Source organism: Pongo abelii, chromosome 17 (genome assembly GCF_028885655.2).
Source record: "Pongo abelii isolate AG06213 chromosome 17, NHGRI_mPonAbe1-v2.0_pri, whole genome shotgun sequence".
NCBI lineage: Eukaryota > Metazoa > Chordata > Mammalia > Primates > Hominidae > Pongo > Pongo abelii.
This window is the reverse complement of record NC_072002.2, coordinates 38932907-38938906: the sequence shown is the minus strand read 5'-3', so window position 1 is coordinate 38938906 and position 6000 is coordinate 38932907. Positions and strand designations below refer to the sequence as shown.

The window sequence follows — 6000 nt, the reverse complement described above, 5'->3', positions numbered from 1 at the left end:
CAACTTCAGGCCATTCTGACCCCCAGCACTCCAAATATTCAGCAATACCTGGAGATGTTTTCGGTGGAGACATTTTGATACGGGAGAGTGCTGGCAACTAGTGGGTAGGGTCCAGAACTGTCACTAAACCCTCAGTGTACAGGACAACCACCCGCTAAATAATTACCTGGCCCAAAATGTCAATAGTGTGAAGGTTGAGAAACTCTGCTCTAGACTGATTTAATGGCCCTTTCAGAGATTGCTCCTTAATCTACATATCACATTTCAGCTGTTTACATTCTGTTGTCTCCCGCAGATTGCGACTCTCCAAGGACTCTACCTGTGTGTCTTTTCTTTGGGGTGTTTGGCATGATGCCCAAAACATAATAGGTGCTCTATAAGTGACTAATGAAAAAATAGGTAAAAGAATTTTTAAAAAGTGTGATCAAATATAAGGATGCTATTTTTAGAAGAGATGTGCTATTTCAATCATTTGTTGAACACCTGTTATGGCTTTATGTTATGATATCAAAACAACAATAATTCCTCAAACAAATATGTTATTCTACACCTTTTTTAAGATGGAAAAAATTATAAAATATTTTAAGAAGTATATGTTACATCTCTAAAAGAATTATGAAATACTGAGCTAATTTCTGAGTTTACCTTCCACAGCTAGAAATATCAATCTCTGTTTTTACATAGGAAAAACTGATTTTGTATATCTCCCTTCCCAATTGTGTGTTCACAAGTTAATACTATTTTTGTCAATAATAGTCATTCTCATTACCCAGTATACGGCATTCTCATCTTTAAAGGTCTTTGCAGAATCTATTAGTTACCATTAATTATTAAAGCTATGCCACTTAAATATAGGCATTTCATTTTAAAGTGACACTTTCCATTCTCATATTATAATAAAAGAAATGAAACCGGCTAATTTTTTTCTTTTTTTTGAGACGGAGTCTCAGTCTGTCACCCAGGGTGGAGTGCAGTGGCGCGATCTCGGCTCACTGCAACCTCCGCCTCCTGGGTTCACGCCATTCTCTTGCCTCAGCCTCACCGGTAGCTGCGACTACAGGCACCTGCCACCACGCCCAGCTAATTTTGTTTTTGTATTTTTAGTAGAGACGGGATTTCACTTGTTAGCCAGGATGGTCTCGATCTCCTGACCTCATGATCTGCCCGCCACGGCCTCCCAAAGTGCTGAGATTACAGGCATGAGCCACCGCGCCCAGCCCACCAGCTAATATTTTTATGACTTTTCTTCAACACTCTGCCCCCCACCCCCATCCCAATCTTGGATAAGTCAGAGTATTCTAAAGAGGATATATAGTTGTAGTGATAATTATAGACATAAATAATGATAGATAATAGACACATACTTATAGGTGTAAGATATATATGCTTATGTATTTATGTATAGCTGTATGTAAGAGTATGTACCTATCTCTATTAATTTATGTGTCCTTATCTTGTTTCCCTACATGCATACATATATTAGTAGCACTCTAATATCTATGACACAGTCTCACCTCTTCACGCTTACATTTAAGCACTACCACAGTTTGATCAATATCTGGTTCCAATCTAATATAACACTGATTCAGAAATTATCTGCTTAAGACATACTGAACTAATCATATCCCTCAAAGAGGAGGGCCTTCTGAAAGACTTGCTTCCATAACCCCATATCTTTACGCCCTCTCAGAATAAAAAAAAAAAAATGTGATAGATAAAAAATGGAATAGGGCCGGGCTCAGTGACTCACGCCTGTAATCCCAGCACTTTGGGTGGATCACGAGGTCAGGAGTTCAAGACCAGCCTGGCCAACATGGTGAAACCCCCATCTTTACTAAAAATAGAAAAATTAGTCAAGCATGGTGGCGGGCGCCTGTAATCCCAGCTACTCGTGAGGCTGAGACAGGAGAATTGCTTCAACTCAGGAAGCAGAAGTTGCAGTGAGCCAAGATCATGCCACTGCACTCCAGCCTGGGCAACAGAACAAGACTCCGTCTGGGAAAAAAAAAAATATATATATATATATATGGAATGGGGATCATCTCCCTCTTTGAACTTATTTTCTAAAGAAAATAGCAACTTAATATCTACTGTCACGAGGAAAATACAAGGAAAAAATTCTAAACCCATTTATGTCTTGCAATCTCCACCTCTCCTCCAGCAGTTTTATTCTACCTCTTGAATCGAATCCAGCACTCTTGGACTTTGCTTTTAGTATTACTGATTTGTCTATTCATTTATTAAATAATATTAAAGATATGCAAAAGAGTATACAGAATATTCAAGCAAGCATCATTATCCTACATTTATTTATACTTTTACTGCATTTATACTTATCCTTGGACAATGTTATGTATTGCGTTGCATGTTTGGTAACTTACATGAATTGTATCATATTGTATATAACATCCTGCAATTTACTTTGTGAAATCATCATTATTCTTATAAATGCCTTCAAGATAGATAACATTTAGCTATAGTTTATTTACTTTCACTGTTGTGTAGTACTCCTTTGTAAGAACATATGATTTTAGGTTATTTCCAATTTGGGCTATTACAAATAATGCTGCTGTGAAAATACTTACACATGTCTCCTTAGGTATGCAACTGTTACTTGAGGGCATGTGCCAATTTTTAAAATTATAAGTTAGGAAAATCTTCAGCTTTCTTTGGATAATTCCAACTGTTCTCCAAAATGGTTGTACATTCCTATGAACAGTATATAAGATTACCTGATATTCTATCTCCAGCACTTAATATTGTCAAACTTATTCCCATGAAAAGCGTAAAAATAATGAATCATTTTGGTCACCTATGTCTACTTTGTATATGATAAATAAATTGAGCACATTCTATTATTTTTATTTAAATTTTTCATAATTGGAAGCTATTCCTGATCACAAGCTTGTCTCATTTTTACATAGACAACACTTACAGTTAGGAATTAGCGGGCTGTGGACTATTCATTTGTATTTTAGAACATGGCTTAATTCTGACCACAAAGCTTTGAAACATAATTTTGTATAAGACTTGTCAAATGTACATCATTATTTTTGCGTTTTTTGAGGATGATTAAATTAGTGATGATGAGGTGATATAGGTAAAACTAAATCTTTTCAACTAGAACATGCCAAAATGCAGCTATTTTAATAATTGCTTCATAGGCAATCATCTCTGTCCTGCTATCTATAGGTTAAAGCCCAACTGCTTCAAACCATGTCAGTCTGTTCTAGTGTGGAAAAATCACAGAGGGCAACAATTTCATAGCTTAACCCTTTAATCCATTACAAACTCTTCTAGAATCCAAGATGTCTACATATTTAACTACAATTCACATTGCAGTTCAACCTCCTTTTCTTTTTAATGCCCCTTGTAAACAATGAAGAATGGTTTGTATCTGGTTATTGAAAGTTACTCAACTGCTAACACGAGAGTTTCGTAGTTTCGTTTTTAGTTGCCAACCCAGTGATGAGGATGACTATGATAATAAAGAAGAATGCTTACTTGTAGAAGTGTGTTTGTTTGCGCAGGCACACACAGAGAAGGAGATTGCCCTTTGTATTTGGAAACTAGAATGCTCCTTCTTCTACAAATATATTTTTAGATAAAGCTAAAATCCAGGTAAGGGCTGTTCATCCTCCCTGCAGTGGATTCATGGGGAGATGCCTCTGTGCTTTGTGGCTACAAACTGAAGAACAACAGTCTCATTCAACAGTCTTAGCTACAGGACAACTTTAGAGTGAGGTGGCTGGAGATGTAATGCATCAGTTCTTGCTTGTAGCCTTCTACTCCTCTAAAACTCCTCCATCTCCCTTGGTTTTGAAGTTATGCCATCCAAGGTCTAGAAAAAGAAGAACCAAATTGTGAAGAGTGTTAAACACCTGGAATGCCAGGAACCACAACATAATTCCCAAATGGTGTCATATAAACAGAAACCCGCTGCATGTCCATTGGATTCTAAACTCCTTGAACTCAATAAGCCTGTCTTCATCCCTGCATTTGTGCAGCACCTCGCCAAGTATGTGACCCATAGCAAGCAGTCAATAAATATTTGAAAAGGATGAAGGCCGCTTACAGGGCCTGTTGCTATTTACAGGCTTGGTATGGGTCTGGATTCTTGTCCCTCCCTGAGCAACCCAGGACTTTTTGCTATAAATGAGCTGCTTCTCCCTGCCTGCTGCATGCCAGGTTTTTGTCCATCTGCTGCCATTGTTTCTCCACGTTTCACAGCTATATTGTATTGCATGTGGGTATTCTTTAGTGGGTCATTATGGCATCTGTCTGCCCACCTTGTGAATGCCCCGTTTCGGTTCACCAGACAGCAGCTGCCTGCACCTCCTGCTCCCCTCCATCATCTGCCCAGGTCCAGCCCAGTCAAGCCTGGTTGCAGAAATCATCATTTCATTGCTTGGGGGTTGGCTTCACTCCAGAACCTGGTTACTGAGATCCTTGCTTACCATTTAATATTCCTATAGGTAGTTTTTTTAAAGCCAGATGTGTTATCCACAAGAAACTTCAGTTTCACAGATGTGAACAAGGATGCATACAATCATCACTACATACATCTTTATTAGTAGTAATATTTTTAGTAGAAAGAGACCCTAGGAGCCACATTTATAGTAATAGAGGAAAGCTCTCATTATACAAAGAATGGACTTCCAGAAACCCTAACCCTCATTCAGAATTAATGTGAAAAGGAAAGAGGTTGCACTGTCAGAAAGCCCATCACTTTATTCCGCCTCCTTATGTAGAAGCTTCCCAATGATTTGTAGCCATTGACATGAATGCAGTTACACACAGTTACATGCTAAAATCCAAAAGTTTGTACATTAAATTGATTGTTTGGAATTCAGGCTTCTGTTTCTATTGATAAGTTTACTTGTCATAAAATTTAAGGCAGTAAAACTCTGGTTGTATATAGTGTATCCAAAAAATGAAAGTGTTCATCTCCTTTCCTATGAAGTAAAGTTCATGGCCTTTGTTACAGCCATCTTCGTTTCTTTTTTTTTTTTTTTAGGACAGTCTCTCTCTGTCACCCAGGCTGGAATGCAGTGGCACGATCTTGGCTCACTGCAACCTCCACCTCCTGGGTTCAAGTGATTCTTCTACCTCAGCCTCCCAAGTAGCTGGGACTACAGGCGTGTACCACCACGCCCAGCTAATTTTTGTATTTTTAGTAGAGATGGAGTTTCACCATATTCCCAGGCTGGTCTTGAACTCCTGACTTCATGATCCGCCCACCTAGGCCTCCCAAAGTGCTGGGGGATTCCAGGCATGAGCCACCATGCCCTGCCAGCCATTTTCCTTTCTTTCCTCACTTCATTTTGTATAAATCATATGATAAAAAGATAAGATTTCTAAGCCAACTGCAAAAGTATGTTTCGTATACAATGTACCCAAATATTAGAATTATAAAATCTATCAGCAGGAAGAACATTGTTACTTAGTGAAATTAGTGAAATTCATTCTAAGTACCATATCAAGGAGGCAAGAACTGCACTTCTTCTCCCCATCTTCCCTCCCTCAGTCTCCCCTCAGGTCATTGCAGAAGGTTCACTGAGAGAAAGAAGAGAGAAGAAAGAAGGCCAGGCAACCTTAGCGATGGAGTGAAGGTGAAGGAGTCCTGTCAGAGGAAGAAACAGAATCTCACCGTTTCCTGGGAGCTACTCTGGGCCAGACATTGTGCCAAGTCATTTTGCATATGGCATCTCACCTATCACCACCATACCCCATGAAGCAGATTTTATTATTTCCATTTTTCAAATGATAAGAACTGAGACTCAAAGAGGACAACATGCCCAAGATCAAGTAAGTCCTAAATTGTAGGAATGGGACTGGAGAGAAGATCTGTTGAATCTCTGTTTGATGGTGACACAGGTGGCTCCTTGTAGTATTACAGGACTGCCAGGTTGTTATATCTGCTGTGCAGCAACAGACTAATACACTGAGACAGCAGGGTTTGCAGCAAAGAAAGAGTTTAATCATTGCAAGGCTGCCAAA

The 6000-nt window shown here is 38.9% G+C and overlaps 1 long non-coding RNA gene across 1 annotated transcript in view; it reads right to left on the bottom strand.

Moving 5' to 3' along the window:
* Positions 1-2472: 2472 nt before the first annotated feature.
* LOC129051673 (uncharacterized) overlaps positions 2473-6000 on the bottom strand; it is a 92377-nt gene continuing 88849 nt past the window's right edge. Inside the window, exon 10 of the long non-coding RNA XR_008516100.2 lies at positions 2473-3841. This is a non-coding gene — a long non-coding RNA (uncharacterized LOC129051673). The remainder of the gene's footprint in view (positions 3842-6000) is intronic.